This window comes from Pseudophryne corroboree, chromosome 3, assembly GCF_028390025.1.
Source record: "Pseudophryne corroboree isolate aPseCor3 chromosome 3, aPseCor3.hap2, whole genome shotgun sequence".
In the NCBI taxonomy this organism is placed as follows: domain Eukaryota; kingdom Metazoa; phylum Chordata; class Amphibia; order Anura; family Myobatrachidae; genus Pseudophryne; species Pseudophryne corroboree.
In genome coordinates, this window is record NC_086446.1 from 233,781,612 (window position 1) to 233,800,947 (window position 19,336).

A 19,336-nucleotide genomic window follows, 5' to 3' on the forward strand; every position below is an offset into this window, starting at 1 on the left:
GTCCTGTAGCTGCTGGGCAAACCCTCGATCTGGCCCGCCAGAATCTGGGCCAGATTTTGTGCTGGATCCAGCCGGAAACAACCGACCTACGGAGCTACGTTTTTTTGACTGGTGATACTGTTATGATTACACTCAGTTCCGTAGGTGTATAGGTGATGCCTTATGACGCTCACACAATTACCCACTGCCCAGCAGTCTTTTAGTCTCCTGCAGCCAAAGACTTCACCTATAGCAGCTGCCTTTCCAGGGTGAATTAGATCCACCCCGTACTAAGATGTCCCCAGGTTTAATATATATACAAGATGACTAGCGGAGTCTGGACAATGGTAAATGCAGTATGGTAAGACATCACCTGACACAACCTTACTACTGTGCTAAGACACAGACTGAGGAATATATGAGGAATGCACATAAGTGCAACAATGCACAGGTTGGAATATAATCAAAACACAATTACTATTCACATGCAACAATGCACAAGGTGGATACAATAAAAAAAATGCTGGCAAGACTGTGCCTGTGTGGAAACTCCACACCAAAGCCTGAATAGAAGGCTAGCTACATCAGATCAGGAAGTCAGTCAGGCAGGGTCTCAGAATCACAGGCTTGACAGGTTCTCACAAGAGCAGGAACTATCACCATCGATTTGGGAGAGGCCAGGAAAGGAATATAAATGGTGCTGCACCAATAGAACCCAAGAGTCCTAATTAATAAACTCTATGCAGCTGCTCTGCTGCACGTATCTAGAGCTACAGCTGAGTTACTAATTACCCAGCAATGAGGAACGCCGTCTGCCTCTGGCATCCCCATTGCTAGGGATCCGGCGGCTCCCAGCGCCTGGTGTCTGCCTGTTGCTAGGCACCGGGCGGGGGTCAACAGGAGGCGCGGTGTACCGGCTCCTAAGCAACGGCCGGGATGCACGCCTCCCTACGCTAACAATTAATACAGAGCATTTGTTATACAGTACATCGTTTTCCCCTTTTTATATATACTTTAATTTATTTCTATGTGCTTTTGAGGCATACTGTATTTATTAGTTCTTGCGTCCAGCTCTCAATATTAAAGATTCTTAATTGCTACAATTTGCAGCAAAAAGGAATCTTTATTCAAAAGAATGTATCATTCATGTATCACCAGGACCGTGCTGATCCATGTACAGTGATCACACATGCAATCACTTTGCTTCCTGCGTTTGCCCTCAGCACCAATATTGTGTAGGTGTCGACATTCATCAGAGTATGTGTAAGCGGATGGATCCTACAGATCCGTCTACCAAAGAAATCTGCAGTCAGTAGCCTATTAGCTATCTTGGAAAATTCGGCATTGTTACAGAAACCTATGTGGGCTGCTTCTTTAACTGACAATGGGGATCGCAGCAAATATCACCATTATCTGCAACTGGGGATAGTTAAAATATGTGGGTACCCCAGAAGAATATATACTGTATCTTGGCGGACGGGACCCCGACATCGGAGGGCGTAAGCATTTTAATGCCCCCATTTCCTAACCCTTGGGGGGGTGGCTAGGGCTAACCCCCCACCTAGTGCTTATCTGTAACCGCACCCCCCCCCCTCTCACCAAGTGCCTAACCCATATACCCCCATCCCCTGGGCCCTAACCCTAACCCATACCCCAATACTTACCTTAGGGATGACTGCTGTCTGTGATCCAGCGCTGGTCTCCCGAGTGGTGTCGGGATTCCGGCATCGTTCGCATGATCACCGGCATCCAGACAGCCGGGATGCTAAGTGCATCCCCCCCCCCTCCCCCCCAGATAACAGGTGTTTTTATTGGCTTTTCTGTCAATACAATTTGATAAATAGGCCCCTTTATCCATATTGTTTGGATAGAAATAAAACATACATTAAAATTTATCAGATGTTTACACAATAATTAGAATTAAACAAGAAACTTGAGACAACAAGTATGAATTATTCTGGGTAACATGAATTTATGCCCATGATGACAAAAGCTATCATTGCTGATTGCTGAGTTTATAACAGATTAGCATAAGACGCCCTTGCAGAACTGGCAGCACACTAAAGAGACAGAGATTTTATTGGTTTTGTTAGCAATTCCTTACTAGCTGTATTTCATAAGCAGCACAATGAATGATGACTTAAATGCAATCTAATCTCTTACTGTATCATCTGAGTAAAGTTCATTGTATTACGCATGACTGTAATTTAATAACTGATGCTTGGAAATTGTACCTGAATGGATAGCTGGCCACAAGGGAGCTTTACTTCTAAATAAGAGGTGCTCAAATGTGCTTGTTTGACAAAATTAAGATTGCTGCATAAATTGTGACTTCTGTTTGGCAGAAGAAAATCTGAGAAATACTGCATATTGCTTAATCTACTTGGCGCAGAAGAGCTTCAAAACAATAAAAGAAGAGAGCTCGCTGATTCACATAAAGTAGAATCTAATACCTAATATTCAGTTTTATTGTCACTGCTTATCATGAACATTCTACCAATGTGCCCATTATACCAATGAAATGTTATAAAAACCAGGTACAACAGTCACAGGAAGCCATAAGAATGAATTTCATTTAAAGGATGCTTTCCTTTTCAAACCACTGTCTTTTCCACATTCTCTATGTACAGTATCTATGCTGGTAATCTCTATATATCTATAAATCTACTACTGAACTGTAATAGCTATTTACTAAGGAGTTGAAATCCCCAGCAGTGTCCCATCCGTCATGTAGTGTGGATAATGTAAGCGTTCCTTTCAGTCAGGATACTATTACAGATGGGACCACAGGGTCAGTGTGAGCAGAGATAGATGGTCTAATTCATATGCAATGGCGACATGTATGAAGCTGATCGATTATCAGCCGACTGCTCATGCATCACGGTCACACTGCGCACGTGCCAAGGTAGATTAGCAATGTCAATCGCAGGGAGGATTTATCAGCAAAGTGATTGACAGTCAAGGACAGTTTGGTGGAAAAAAATGCAGCCATGTCGCAACTGTTTTTGCAGCCTATAACTGCTATTCCTTATGTACAAAACATGGCGCCAGCGTCTCTATTCCTGCAGCCATTTTGTATGACCATAGATACTGATAGACTGAATTATTGAAGCAACTGTGACCAATGCTGCCTATTTGTACACAGTTGCTTGGATCTGCGAAGGAGATGATGGGCATCTCAATAGAGAGCCAGGCACCATTTGCATATTTTCACACATCCGCTGTGTACCAGATCACAGCTGCAAATACATTAGTGTACTGTAAATCTCTGAGGCAGGCCCAGAGAGACAAAGGTGACAGAGCAGGACTGGGTGAGCTAGTATGTGGAAGTCAGTAGAGATAGCGTTGGAGTAAATGGTAATAAGGTTGGGGTGGTCTTATAAAAATGAGGCTGAATGTGTTTTTTTCTAAGCATAGAAACCAAATGGATTCTGTACATATAGACATTAATAAGTGACTGTATTTTGACTGCTGAGATAGGATCCAGTGTCAGATGGAACATTTTTTATAATTTTATATATTCTTTTACTTTTGATGGTTTTCCTTTATACCTGTACCTCTATTTTGGTAAACCTAATTTATGCCCCTAGAATATATCAGAACACCTGTAATAGCAAACAACGTATATAATTGGTACGACACCAGGTACATAATATTCAACCCTATATCTAATTTTCTGTACTAGGACCAGCACATAGTGAAGCTCAAATGTCTGGCATAGTAGGTGAATGGGCATCTCTATGGATCGCAGCTGTTGCAGTTCCTTTCCTGTGTGCCACATCATGGTGATATATCACTATTATCAGTGATCTATAATTGCAGTGCTACAGGGAAGGTATAGATGATGATGATGATGATGATGATGATGATGACTGGTGAATCAAAGCATGAAGATAAACTTCTTAATGTAAAACAAAGAACAGTCTTACTTGCGCTGTATGTTATTCCAGTAGACTGAATGATCCAAATAGCGGGTGAATGAGAATGTCCTCACTTTCTCTTGCAAGGTTTCATGAAAAAAGAGACATGCAATGGTGTGATATCGTCAATTAATAGCACCGCATGTGAAATGTCATACAAGATATATTGTAATAGTCCAATGCAAGGTATTTGGAGTCCCACTTCCTTCCTTAAAGGGCACCTCACACGTGATGGACGAAAATGATGCTCACACGTATGCTTACTTCAAATAGACAGATTCTGTGCACATAAAGTTATCTTTTGTTCTTCTACTTATTAGTAGATGTACTCATCACAATATGATGCCGCAAAAAAACAGACACTGTAATCTAATAGATTACAGTGTCTGTTTTAATGATGTATCATATTGTGTGTCCAAATGCATGGGTTCCTTGATGTACCCGGGTTCCATTTTATAAGCTTGTCCGTGTCTGGGTTGAACTACAGTGTGTTTATGCCTCCGAATTTTTATAATCATTTTTTTTATTGCCTTCACCATTTGGCTTTATATGTGTGGATTGAGTACATTGGATTGAGTACATGGACTATTACAATATATCTTGTATGACATTTCACATGGGGCGCTATTAATTGACAATATCACACCATTGCATGTCCCTTTTTTCTCTTTTTTCAGGAAACCGTGCAAGAGAAAGTGAGGACATTCTCATTCACCCGCTATTAGGATCATTCAGTTTGCTGGAATAATTTATAGCGCAAGTAAGACTGTTCATTGTTTTGGATTGTACTGCATAGGTGGTGACCTATTCTATGGTCTTGTTTGCTGCTTTTTGAGTTCATAATGTATCAACATGCTTAATATCAGCTAATGTATCAACTGCATGAACTCAAGGATCCATGAAGCTCTACACAGAGCTGGCAGAGATGAGTTAGGCCCAGGGACTGGGGGGGCGTAGCCAAATCTGGGAGAAATGGCCACACCCCCTTCAATTAAACAAATGTAAATATACCATATGCTAACAAGGGGTATATATGTCCTCCTCAGCAGCTGGTCTGGGCCGCTCACAAGCCCGGTAATCAGTAACCCCCCTCTTGGCACCCCTGGCTCTTCATGTAGAAGCAGATGCACAGTTAATCTTAAATTGCTTGTAATTACTTGTGCATTGTGATCTTAGACCTAAATGCATATATTCACCTCTATCCAGAGTAGTATGCTTCTCCGCAGCCTGACCACCCTTATTCATACACTTGGTTCCATGGCCGTTACCATCATCAGTGCGCACTTTTACCAGACCTATACCTGGCATGAAAGATCCATCTGAAAACAGAGATAATTCTGCATACACACAAATCTGCATAGCGTCCAATCCATCTATTCTTCATCTGTGTACTTTTTCTACCCACAAACGCCTCATTACCAACTAGTTATGCACCATCAGCCACAAGTGTAGACATGACTGCGTTGTATAAAACAATCACATCTGCAAAACTAGCTTGCATTAGCCCCAATAAGGGACTATAACTGAAGGCTAATTCCATGTTAGAACATGTTGTTAGTCCGCCCTCATGGCAAGGTGCCCTGCTGCCCCTGCCTGGGAATAGTCTTTTTTTTTAACAGGATATCGACAGAAGAAAGTGATCAGCAAACAGAAAGATTTTTTTTTTCTGCTTGCAAAAGAAATAAAAAAAAAAAAACTAAAACATTTATCCAAGAACCATATATCCCACACTCAACTGCGGAGATTTGATTATTTCCATTGAAGGGACTTTTTCATGTAAACGTTATGCATTCAGAGAGTTAGAATTCTAGGATGCCATAAAACACAACTCTGTCTGATATGCTGATACACCTGTTGTTTGTAAATATATCTTATAAGATAATTACTTTAATTACATTGTTTATTTTCTTTTTTAGAATTCCTAAGCAATATTTTATAATTTACATAGATCTTTCTTGTATTGCTTGACCTACACCAAATGCTTTAAGTTTTGGGCTTGTACAAAGTTGACATTTTCAGCAGCTTGATGTTGTAAACTTTACCAAGGAACTGAACCAAGACGTCAAGCTACAAGCTGCCGAGAACGTACGCAGTTGTCCTTGAATCCTCAGGATCAGTGACACAGCACTGAAACTGGTCCCAGTAGATAACAGACAGCTCCTACAAGGAAATAAAATAAAACATTACCATTCAGAGGCAGAACCAAGCTGAGCCGATGAAACCTTTATTTCACCTACAAAACTGATCTAAAAGCTGAATGAGGAAATGTGCATTTGTTTGCCCTGACATCTGTAGCATAGGAAGAAGGCTGGAGGCTCCGGAGTCTCCGCACAATACACCATTATGCCTCTTTACCAGAGTTCCATCAAGCATAATAATAGTGAGGCCAGAATGGGAAGTGACTTTTAATGACTCTCGCAAAGAAAAACTTCATTTTACATGCACAGATCTCTAAATGGCCCAAGAGTTACAGCCAAGTCACTCACATGCGGTCATGGATTTACCAGCAACAGCAAACCCTTTTCTATGGTTCTTATTACCATAATGTCCTATTGGTAACGGAGTTTTCCGTGTAATGGTAAACAGTAAACTGTGAGGTTACTAACAATACCCTAATGCAGCAGGATCTCACACTTATATGAGGAGCTAAAATAGAGGATTATCTGCACAGCTAAAAGCAGCAAATACAGTAAGGAGAGTATTACTGAAACATTTCATTAGAGATACAGGAGAGAAAAACACAGTACTATTCCCTGCACCTCTTTCTTAGAACCTGGTAGCGGTTTAATGATGATGAAAAATGACTTGTGTGTAGGAAGCTCAGGGACTCCTCTCTGCCATAAATATTCATGTGCTCTCCATCTGCCGCTTTCTCTGCTGGGCCTAGGGTCTGCGACATGATTGCTTAGATGCTGAAAAACTTCCTTAAAGCACTTTCTCCGAAGTCACTAAACTTCCCAGAGTGACAGCTTGTTTATCTATCACTCAACAATCTTAAACATTGATTCAATAATGGGGGAGAGCTATAGGCATTATGCACACATGACACCCCTGGGATACCCTGTTGCACAATAATCAGGTATTCTCACAGTCAGTGCTTAAAGTAGTCCAGGAGAGGTGGTGGAACTCACCCCCCCCCCCCCGCCAAGCTCCAAAGGGATTGTGTGCGCCGTAAAAAAAGGGGCATGGTCTCAAAAAAAAGGTGCGTAGTCACCCAGTAGTATCCCCAATTTAAATTATGTAGAGCTGCCCCCTATAGAGTTACTCCACTACAGTTGCCCCCAGTACAGATGTCCGCAGTACAGATGCCCCCCGTAGAAGCTGCCCCCAGTAGTTGTGCCCCCTGTAGTTATGCCCCAGTAGAAGCTGCCCCAGTACAGATGCCCCCTGTAGTTATGCCCCCAGTATAGATGTCCCACTGTAGTTATGCCCCCTGTAGTTATGCCCCCAGCAGAAGATGCCCCCACTACAGATGCCCACTGAAGTTATGCCCCCAGTACAGCTGCCATCAGAAGAAGTTGCCCCCAAGTAGCGCCGCTTCACACACACATTAAAAAAAAAACCCACACACAATACTCACTCTAGCCCCGCTCCTGCTTTCGGACCGCTGACCTCCGCTTGGCTGCCTGCTCCTCGGATCTATGGGAGAGACGTCATGACATCTCTCCCATCGCACTGCACAGCCGCGCACAGCGGAATCCATAGCTCAGAGTGAGCTCTGGCTGCCGCTGAGAGGAAGGTACCAGCGCCCACTGGTAACACAACCTCAGCGGGCACCCGGCATCCCCATGCAGCTCACATCCTGGGTTAGGTGAGCCGGAGGAGGCGGAATTGCATTCCGTCTCCAATTGGAACTGACAGAACGCAGTTCTGCCCTGTTCCAGCTCACTTTAACCTCTGCTCATAGTTCTAATCTGTAATTTGTGTAGAGGCAAGTGTTGGGGCAATTCCCTGTTTTGGCGAGACCTGGGTCAGGGGATCACGGAAATCCAACATGTTGAAAATCTTCAATTTATAGATTCCAACCAGAAAATTGATTGGAATTCGCTAATCAGTGTTTTTTTAACATTCAGTATTTTCCTGATTATCCAACAGATCACCAATCATCAATGTCCTCCGATAGGTGGATCAGATCGTCAGTTGACAAAGCGGGTAATCTGTGGAATCAGGCCTTAGGTGTATGGCCCACATAACACGGTGCAAGCACACATTTTGGATTGCACAAGGTATGTAGTTAAAGTTGTAAGAAGTTATAGACACACCAATACATTTAGTTGTGTGATGGTAAAAAAAACACTATAGCTACAAAACACATTTATTTGCAGTAAAAAGACAAGAAACTGAAGTTATTTATCTATTGCTGACAGACATTTACTGGTTAAATCCTATAGCCAGATGAGGGGAGAAGGATGACGGGCATTTCACTCAGAGGAGCACATACAGGAGTAATCAAAAATACATGTTGAATTGGAATATACTGTATGTAAATCTCCTTTATCACATTTTGTTTTGTTTTTGTGGTCAGTGTTCCTCAGTTAAAAACTGTTCCTCAGTTAAAAGCCAAAAATGTATTCCCCATTTGATAAGAAAGAAAGCAAGATTTTCCCTCCACATACAGGATGAAAGCTTAAACAAAAGGAACGTCAGCATGCATTTAAATTAGCCTAAAGCTTCACATTATGCACGCTAAAACACACACCAGATGAGCATCATTTTACCCAGCATCTTTGCTCACTATGTTACAGAATGTAGAACCACTTTGAAAAGCAGTGCTACTTATCCCATATTTTATATCTCCTAAATTCGCCTTGTTACCAATTCAAAGTAGGGCAGTTTGGTATCATTAGTACGAGACGTGAGTGAAAAGTGGTTAGCTGTGTGTTTATTTTTTTTCCCCAATTTTTTCTTGAGATGGTTCATGATCTGTCTCCAGCTGCCGAGTACGAGGGAAGATTTACTAACGATGACGTTAAATCATTGTCTTTGTCGCCTGTTTGCTGGAAATTAAAAGCGTAAAGGACTTTTTTTTCCTTTTCTTTTTAGATGCAATTGAACGATGATGTCTCTCTGAAAATCTACGGTAATTAAACGGAGACACTCTCTGAGTTTAAACAAGCCAGTAAGGGAAAATGAATGTATTCAATTTACCTGATATAGCTGCTTCACATAATTAAGGCAGTTCTGGTAATTTCATAAAAATTATTTTACCTCTCTTCATTATCCTGTGCCTGTTTCCCGTAGCAGGTTATTACAAAGAAAACACATAGAGGAATTTACCAGTGGCAAGGAGAGTATGCACCCTATTTAATCTGGAGTATTTAGCACGTCTGAAATATGTTTTGCTAGCATTCATGCACCACATAAAAAACATGCATTTGGCTGAAAGATCCCCATCAATGAATCCTCTTAAAAGCCCACAATTTATAGGGTGCTTTGTCAGACATATGCATGCGCAGGGTCTTTTAAAGGGTGTGCGTGAACCATAGACCCACCCCACACACACACACCCTCCCCACCCCACATACACACACACACACACACACACTCTGGGGACAGTCCCCAGCATCGCATTCCCTGTTGGACGCAGATGGCCTGCTTCCAATCTAGCCAGGTGTGGGGGGCCAGAAAGTACTGGCTGCTGTTGGTTGTGTGGCTTTGACGTTGGTCACGGCCAGGATCCAGGATCCGGTGAACTTCAGCACTACGCTCATCAGCAAACTGTTTCCCCTAATACAGGCGTGCCCAGACTGCGGCCCTCCAGCTGTTGAGAAACTACACATCCCAGCATGCTCTGACACAGCTTTAGCATTCTCTGACAGCAAAACTGTGTCAGGGCATGCTGGGATATGTAGTTTCACAACAGCTGGAGGGCCGCAGTGTGGACATGCCGGCCCTAATAGATAGAGCCACCACGCAGCCAATCCCACTTGGTCCCTCCACCATGAAGTCACAGATCGCCTGGAATAATGTGGTCCTATGTAGTAGCCCCTTGGGTTGCTGCATTCTGCTTCTGCAATGTTTTGACTATGCCTTTCCACACTTAGCAGCTCAGGAGGCTTGTTTTATTAGTGTAGGGTTGAGGTCGTCTAAGGGGTATGCAGGACGGGCACTCAGACTTCACAATCACAACTTTGTTGCAACTTGTAACAAAGGGCCCTATATAAGAATGAGACATAACCCCTTTAGCAGTGATGTGAGGTGGGGTGAAGCAGAGACTTTCCTGTCACACTAATGTTTGTGCCAGAGATTTGACTGAATAAAGTATATGAAAAATACAAAGAACATGTTAGAAATACCTTCTTTGTATTATTCTAATCATTTTAATAGTCAAAACTCTGGAGTAAAAAGTCTATGACAGGTGAGGCAGTGCCTCCCCTCCCAGCCTATCTTTTCTGCACATCTTTGAATAAAACTCACCAAGTTTCCAGCAGTAATTACTGCTGCATCTTTGTATAATGCCCACATGAACCCTCGGGCCAGTGGTTCCCAAACTTTTTGAATTACGGTGCCCTAGAGTATCAGAATTTTTTTCACAGCAACCCTAGGCCAAATGTTCTTATTGAGAACTTCAGAGAGAAATATTACTTTAATTAACTGTGTTTATATGTCATCCTTAGGTAACATTTTGTGTTGAGGGACAAGATTTGCTTCTGTTTGTCCACATATTTTATGATTGACAGCCACCAGTACTGGTTTTGCCTATTACATGGACCAAATTTTTTTTTAATTGGCTCTAGACCACCAATCTAAGGCACCCCAGGGTGCCTGGGCACACAGTTTGAGAACCACTGCCTTAGACTCATATATTGTGTGTAAATTTGGCTCTGGTACTAGCCAATTCCCCCTGAACCATTTACTCCACCACATGTCCTTGCCCTTTAGCCCTTGCTATATTGGTTATGTGTTCCTTTTAGTATTCAACAAGCAGTGGTAAACTAAAAGTACAGAACTTCTGTTTGTCACTATCACATTTGCCATCAATAGATGGTGAGAGCGATACTGTTCCCAGTACCGGCAATGGGGAGCCCGTGCAGCCTTTCCGGCTTCAGAGGAGCCTTCCGCAAACTGCCAAGTCCCCGCCGTTTTGCACATGTGCGGACTGGCCATCGTACATATGCGTAACACAAAAGCCCGTTGCTGGCAGAGGTGGTCTTCAGTATGCCGACTGACGGGATCCCGGCGCACAGTATACCGGCGCCGGGATCCCGACAGCCGGCATACCAACACCTATTTTCCCTCGTGGGGGTCCACGACCCCCCTAAAGGGAGAATAAAATAGCGTGGCGCGCTTAGCGCGCCAACGTGCCCCTAGCGTGCGCTCGCCACACTGTCGGTAAGCCGGCGGTCGGGCTCCCGTGCCGGTATGCTGGTCGCCGGGAGCCCGACCGCCGGCATATCGTAGTGAACCCGCTGGCAGAGATACTGTAGGCTGGTGAGTGGAGGATGTCGCTGAGGAAGGGGACATCACTGGGGCTCTCCAGCGAAGTAAGTAAGTAATACTGAATACCAACAGCATATTCATTATGATACTAAAGGAAATATGCCACTGATATTTAGACACATTCTTAAATGGGGCCCTAACTTACTAAGCTATGTATTCTTTCCTAGTTATACATTAGTAGATACTATAGGTACAGTAGAAATACTCTCCATCATAACTACTTTCCTCTTCTGCCCCATTGCTATGAGCAAATAGGTGAATCCAGTTTCACAGGTTGATGCTGCAAGCAAAACAGAGCCCAGTGTAAATATAGCCTCTTTTAGCAATTGGGAGTGCTGTACATTATATGTCAGAGCAACAGGGGGTCAGCATAAATATTACTGCAAGGGGACACACACATTTGTGATTCTGCACTTACAGTACATTAGTAGGGGATCCGGTCTCTAGGTCGACAAGATTTAGGTTGACAATGTCAAGGTCAACCACTATTGGTTGACAGTATGTAGGTAGACATGGTTTCTAGGTCGACAGGGAGTCTAGGTCGACATGTACTAGGTCGACATGACAAAAGGTCAACATGAGTTTTTAAAAAAAAAAAAATTTCATTTTTTTAACTTTTTCGCACTTTACAATCCACGTGTCTCGGAGCTCCGGCCGTCTCGCAAACCATTACATCCGGCCCCTAGTGTCCATTATTGGATTACTGTACTTTACTTTTTCTTCAGTATGCAGTTCATTTGCAGATTTTGTAGAACATGTTGTTGAAACTTAAGGACCAGCTTGACTTTCTCGTTTGCGTATCATGCACAGAACAAACTGACCATCAAATTATGGAACAATACAAGAGGTGTTATGTTTCTGATTTGCACTATGACTGGTTGGAATATCTGCCTTGAAAGAGTTTGGTTGAAATAAATCCTTCCATGTTTCTGATGGTATTTACCATTTCACAGTGTTTATGGTCATCACCCAAAGATAATTTTTTTGTGATCTGTAAACCTCCGTTGTTAGGGAGGTTAAAATACTTGAAATAAGTATGGAGTGAAGTTCATTAGTATACTGCAAAGGGATGAGCGGGTTGGGATCTTAGAGATCGGAACACTTCCCCACCCCCCCACCCCCAAACTTTACTTCACGTGCCGGGATCCTATCCCGGCTCGGGACTTCCCTGCAGACTCGGATCCCAGAACGAGGCAAAAGATTATCATCCTGCTGTCGGAGTCTTGCGGGTTTTGGATTCTATATAAGGAGCTGAATGTCACCGCCATTTTCACTCCAGACTTGGAGAGTGAGGAAGACAGACCTCTGTATGTGAGTGGTGGCGTACAGGGGTGCTGCTGTCCTGTGCTCTTCTAGGGTGGTGTCCTGTGCTTGTGTACTGTGCTGTCAGGGGTGGTGTACTGTGCTGGTGTACTGTTCTGTTAGGGGTGCTGCTGTCCTGTGCTGGTGTACTGTGCTGTTAGGGTTGCTGCTGTCCTGTGCTGTACAGGGTTGCTGTTCTGGGGTGTCCTGTACTGTTTGGGGTGCTGCAGTCCTGTGCTGTACAGGGGCACTGTTCTGTGTGCTGTAAAAAAACAGGGGTGCTGTCCTGTATGCTGTAAAAATACAGGGGTGCTGTAAAAATAAAGGAACACTGGCCCTGTCCTGTATGATGTAAAAATACAGGGGTGTTGTAAAAATACTGGGGTGCTTTTAAAATAAAAGAACACTGGACCTATCCTGTATGCTGTAAAAATGCAGTGGTGTGGTAAAAAATACAGGGGTGCTGGCCCCCTCCTGTATGCTGTAAAAATACAAGGGTGTTGTAAAAATAAAGGAACACTGTCCCTGTCCAGCATGCTGTGGTACACAGGAAAAGTGCACACCAGCAATTCTGCGCAGTAAAATGAATAGAGCTGCCCTGCTTCTTCACTCAGCGGGACAAACACATAAATCCCGTAAAATACAAAATAGAATACAATAAAGTGCAGCGTGCATGTGGCGCTCATACCATAAGATGAATATCTATTTTTCACAGATATGATTGGACCAAGGATAAAAAATGGAATACATTTATTATGAAAATGATGATGAACATATAAATATGAATTACAGAAATTTGATTAAAATACAAAGATAGAACCTGTAGACAGTGTCTGATGCAAAGTGGCTGTGCATATAGGAGAGTAGGAATTTCTCACCATATCATGGCCCTGCGGTGGGCTAGCTTTAAAAAAGCAGTTTGCTTTTTTAAAGCTAGCCCACCGCAGGGCCATGATATGGTGAGAAATTCCTACTCTCCTATATGCACAGCCACTTTGCATCAGACACTGTCTACAGGTTCTATCTTTGTATTTTAATCAAATTTCTGTAATTCATATTTATATGTTCATCATCATTTTCATAATAAATGTATTCCATTTTTTATCCTTGGTCCAATCATACCTGTCCAGCATGCTGTAAAATAAAGTGGTGTTGTAAAAAATACAGGGGTGCTGGCCCTGTCCTGTATGCTGTAAAAATACAGGGGTGTTGTAAAAATAAAGGAACACTGGCCCTGTCCTGTATGCTGCAAAAATACAGGGGTGTTGTAAAAATAAAGGAACACTGGCCCTGTCCTGTATGCTGTAAAAGTACAGGGGTGTTGTAAATATAAAGGGACACTATTCTGTTTGCTGTAAAAATAAAGGGGCACTGTTCTGTGTGCTGTAATAATAAAGGGGTGCTGTCCTGTGAAAATGAGAACAAAAAATTTGTAGAAAAAAATAGTGAAAGATCAGGAACCACTTCCAGTTCCTAGTACTAGTGCTGAAGCTGAAACGTAAAATTGGCAATATGCCATCCACAACACGAAGTGGCAAGGAAAGGCTAAGGCCTTGGCCTATGTTCATGACTGGTGGTTCAGCTTCTTATGAAGATGGAAGACTCCTCCTTCTCAATTTTTTTTTACAAATAAAGCTTGTTAAAGCACAGAAAACAACTGTACATTCAGAGATATCACAAATCTCCAAGGTGAGTTCAAGAGTTCCCAGTTGCGATGTCTAGGCCTGACCTTACCAAGACTGTATTTGCACGCCCTCTGCAAGTGCTGGGAGGAGCACCACCAGTTCAGTTGCTGAGATTGAGGATGTCACTGTAGAAGTACACCAGAATGAGGAGGATATTGGTGTAGCTGGCGCTGAGAAGAAAGTTGACGATGAGGATTCTATTAGGGATGTGGTTTGTTTGAATAAGGCACCAGTGGAGACAGTTGTTGGCCATGGGATAAAAAAGCCCACTGTCATGCCTGGGAAAAATACAAAAAAAATCTACCTCATCAGTGTGGAATTATTTCTCTGTGAAGATGAGGATGTAAACACTGAAGGGGGTGAGGAATTGGAGGATGAGGATGAGGACGACATCTTGCCTCTGTAGAGCCAGTTTGTGCAAGGAGAAATTAATTGCTTCTTCATTTCAGCCATAGTCGTGTGGCAGACCCTGACGCTGAAATTATTGGTTTGTTAAAGTGTGCATGTCTTGTTTATATAACATAAGGGGGGTGGGAGGCAATTCCATCTTGCACGTCTTTTCTTTGTCTGCCACACCAGGGGTGCTGCCCTATAAGGGGTGCTCCACCTCTGCCCTATCAGCCCATGGGTGCTTTCCCACTGCCGTTTAAGTTCAGGGGTGCTGCTGCCTGTCTGCTGTGCTATGTAATTCTCTAAGGGTGGTGCCTATGCTGTATAAGTCCAGGGGTGTTGCCTATCTGCTGTATAGGTCCAGGGGTGCCTTGTCTGAACACGCTCATCTCTAGTAGATATATCTTCTAGTGTGCACTGTGTACCCAGCATTAGAGAGAGGTTCTTCTCAATGATTTCATATTAGGGACTCAAATGAATGGTTACAATTAGTAATAAATGTTTTTTTCCTTAATAATTATACAATGTAAAGGCTACGTAAGGTTATCGCAAGACCTTGCAGTGTTAGAAGAACAGAGTTTCTGTGATCTTGCATTGCATCATCTTTCCATTGCACTGCAGCACTAGATGGGTCAGAAGCTCCTCTGAGGCACAGTTACTGAATAAGGACCCAGTATGGAGTCTCATGGTGGCTTACAGCCAGGAAGATTTTTGGCTTGCCAGGCTGAGGCATGCTGGTGGCACAGAGCATTAGCATTTCTTCCTCCCACAGTCCTACTTGTAATAGGAAATGAGATTGGACTAGAGTGGTAAGCTCCACTAGGGCAGGGGCTCAATAACAAAAAAAATACTGCATAATCCTGCTTAGTACTATACCAAGCCCACCCAAACTCAACTTGCCCGATCTGGGGCTGCTGTGGGGGCTCACAAGAAGCTGTTAAAACATCTAAGGAGCTGCTTTATTTAAAAATAAAATATGAATAAAATAAACAAGACACAAAGGTATGCTTACATGCGTGTAACTGGGACACACAGGTATGCTTACATGCGTGTAACTGGGAGCTATGAAAAACACAAATAAGGCATCTGCCACAAAATATGTAACTAAAAATTTAATAAAAAGATGTACAAAAAAAGAAACCCACAAGATTTTCCCAAAATAAGTCTCCAGACTCCGTGGAGGGGAAATATCCAATCTTAATCCTGTGGTATACACCAGTTTATTTGCATCGCAGCATTAAATCCGAGATTATAGTAATCACTGAAAATGGAGAAGGGGGTACAAATTCTGAGGCTTTGGCCCCTAGTTTTTCAGTTTGTCCAATAATGTGGTAATTATGTATTTGCTTGGTTAAAGTCCTTTCTGTTCCACACCAATATAGGAGTGGAGGAGAAAGCCTGTGTGTTGTTCCTGGTTGCGTGTGCCTCTCTAATTTTTATTCACCCTCTTGACACTGTCCTCTTCCTCTTGCCTCTTCTCATAATGTGAAAAGTCATCAAATATGGAGGTGGTATGTTTGTAGCTAGCTGTGATTCGAAGAGCTTTTTCCAGGGGACTACCTGTCGCTGAAATTATGGGTTAATTAAACTGTGAGGGTGCGTGGGAGGGCCCAAGGACAATTCCATCTTGCACCTGTTTTTTTTATTAGTATTATGTGCTGTTTGGGGCCTAGTTTTTAAAACTGCCATCCTGTCTGACACTGCAGTGCCACTCCTAGATGGGCCAGGTGTTTGTGCTGCCCACTTGTGTTGCTTAGCTTAGTCATCCAGCTATCTCGGTGCAACCTTTTGGCCTAAAAACAATATTGTGAGGTGTGAGGTGTTCAGAACAGACTGGAAATGACTGGAAATTAATGTTATTGAGGTTAATAATACTGTAGGAACAAGAAAACCCCCAAATTCTGTGATTTCAGCTGTTTTTTAATAATTAAAAAAAATCTAGATCCAAAACCAAAACCCGGAAGGATGGTTTTCATAAAACCAATCCAGATCCAAAACCCGAATGGAGATCCAGATCCAAAACTAAAACACAAAACACAAAAAGTGTCCTACTATTGCGTATTCTGTATTTCAGTTCAAGCAGTTTGCTGACTGTCATCAACATTGTGAACAATTCAAAGTTCTGTACTGCAGTTGCATACAAAAACGACATGTCTGCCCATATGTAGATTGAGTTGCATCTTATTTATTTATTTATTTATTTAGTTATTTACAGACTATGGGAATGGCCATGGGGACCAGGTTTGCGCCGAGCTACGCCAACCTCTACATGGGTCAGGTGGAGGACCAACTTGTGTGGGGGGGCCCGTTCAACGCGAACCTGGTCCTCTATGGCCGTTTCATTGATGATCTTTTCTTTATATGGGATGGAGATAGTAATTCAGCCACTCAATTTGTATCTTATTTGAATAAAAATTCATTTAATTTGCAGTTTACCTCTAATTTTCATCCGTTAACTATAAATTATTTAGACATTACATTGAATATTGTGAATGGGGAAATTAAAACCTCTAACTTTGTTAAAGAAGTAGGGAAGAATGCCTATCTGAACTACAATAGTGCCCACCATGCCCCCTGGAAAAGAAATATCCCAAGGGGGCAGTTACAGCGCTTAAAGCGCCACTGTTCAGAACACACAGTGTTTCTGAAACAAGCATCTGAAATGATGGAATCTTTCAAAATGCGGAATTACCCTGAGGATTTGTTAGAAAGTGCCTTAAGAGATGTAGAAAAGATGAATAGGAAAGATTTATTGATGAATACAACAAATGTTAAGGAACCCATGAATAGGAAGTCGGATGATATTTTATTCATTTCTAAATTCAATAACAAATCAAAAGAGATTAAGAAAATTATTCAACATAATTTTCCAATATTAAAACAAGATCCGATTCTTAGAGAAATTATCCCTAGTGATCCAAAAGTGGTCTTTAAAAAGAACAAATCTTTAAAAGATATTCTAGCTCCGAGTTTGTTAAAAGAGGCCCCAACACCAACTACTATCAGTAAGGAGATGTGGCTACCATCGAGACCACAGGGCTTCTATAAATGTAACAAACCAAGATGTTTGACATGTAATTATGCAATGAATCCAACTAAAAACATAAAATCTGTGCTTGATGGAACAAATTTTGTATTGAAGGAGTTTATGAATTGCGAAACCAGTTGGGTAATTTATTTATTACGGTGTAATGTAATCTTTGCTACATAGGAAGAACTACTCAAAAAGTTAAGTTAAGATTCTTAGAGCATAGAAGAAACATTTTAAACAAGAAAATTGATCACAGTGTGTCTAGACATTTTTTTGAATGTCATCAAAGTAATCCGGACTCTTTAAAATTAATGTGCTTAGAACATATTAAGGAAACACAAAGGGGAGGGGATAGGTTAAATAGACTGCAAAGACAGGAGATACACTGGATTTTTAAATTGAACACGCTCCACCCATATGGATTGAATGAGGGAATGGAATTAAATGCAGTGATTTGACAGTTTCTGAGTATTTATTATGGTGCTATTGTTTCGTTTTAACAATTGTCATTTTTACATTGAGGCATTATGCACCTTAAGCATGATTATATTGTGTAAAATAACACTAATGGTATTGGCAGAGGAGTAAAGTGTAACCCCTGCCTGCAATGTTATCCATATATTTAGGAGAAGTAGGCTTATACAATTTTTGAAATCTTTTATTTAAGAACTATGTGGATGTATGTTACTGTATGTTATAAAACACAGCCCTGTATTTATTACATTATATATCTTATAAAGTGTTTTAAATGAATACCAGACAATTGAAATACTGCTTTTCTAACTATTTTGATTATATTATAAATATATAAGTAACTATAGCAACGGTGATGTCTGCCGAGGTTTATATATGCTGCCCAATAGAAAGGATTTTTGCACAAAGCCGCAGGTTTAATGAATGCAGTCAATAGTGAACAATGTTTACATTCTGCTGTCCAATAGGAATAATCCCTGTTTAGAGCTGCAGGTCCTATGAATGCGGCCAGTATGAACCAATAGATTGATGACTCCGGATCATGTGACTGGGTCACGTGATCGCGGGTCACATACGATGGAAGAAGTCAGGAAGAAGTCATACGATGGAAGAAGTCAGGAAGAAGTCATCTAGTGCACCTCCGCTAACGATTGCTGACAGTGTGGTATCGCTAGTGGACTCCTTCAAGTTTCTAGGGACCACAATCTCCAGGGACCTTAAATGGGGGTCCAACGATGACGCCACTGTTGGGAAAGCGCAGCAGAGGTTGTTCTTCTTCAGGCAACTAAGGAAGTTCAACATCCCACAGAAGCTTCTGCTCCTCTTCTACTCCGCGATTGTGGAGTCGGTACTGTGCTCCTCGATACTCGTATGGTACAGCTCCGCCAGCGCGAGGAACAGATGCAGGCTCCAAAAGGTGGTCAGAACCGCAGAGAAGATCATCGGGGCCGACCTTCCCTCAGTCCAGGACCTGTACTTGTCCAGAGCTAAAAAGCGGGCAATGAAGATAGTAAAAGACCAGCTACACCCCGGTCACAGCATGTTTAACTTGCTTCCTTCAGGCAGGCGTTACAGGGCTGTCCCCGCCAGATCCACCAGAAGCCTCAAAAGTTTCT

At 42.2% G+C, this 19,336-nt stretch overlaps 1 long non-coding RNA gene across 6 annotated transcripts in view; it reads right to left on the reverse strand.

Moving 5' to 3' along the window:
• LOC135055176 (uncharacterized) overlaps positions 1–19,336 on the reverse strand; it is a 158,918-nt gene that overhangs the window by 76,927 nt on the left and 62,655 nt on the right. For 2 of the 6 annotated variants that reach the window (XR_010243669.1, XR_010243666.1), the window contains exons 2-3: positions 5,873–6,059; positions 5,096–5,218 (exon numbers count right to left, since the gene is read on the reverse strand). The exons of the other annotated variants lie outside the window; for them this stretch is intronic. This is a non-coding gene — a long non-coding RNA (uncharacterized LOC135055176). The remainder of the gene's footprint in view (positions 1–5,095; positions 5,219–5,872; positions 6,060–19,336) is intronic. 6 annotated transcript variants of the gene reach the window in all.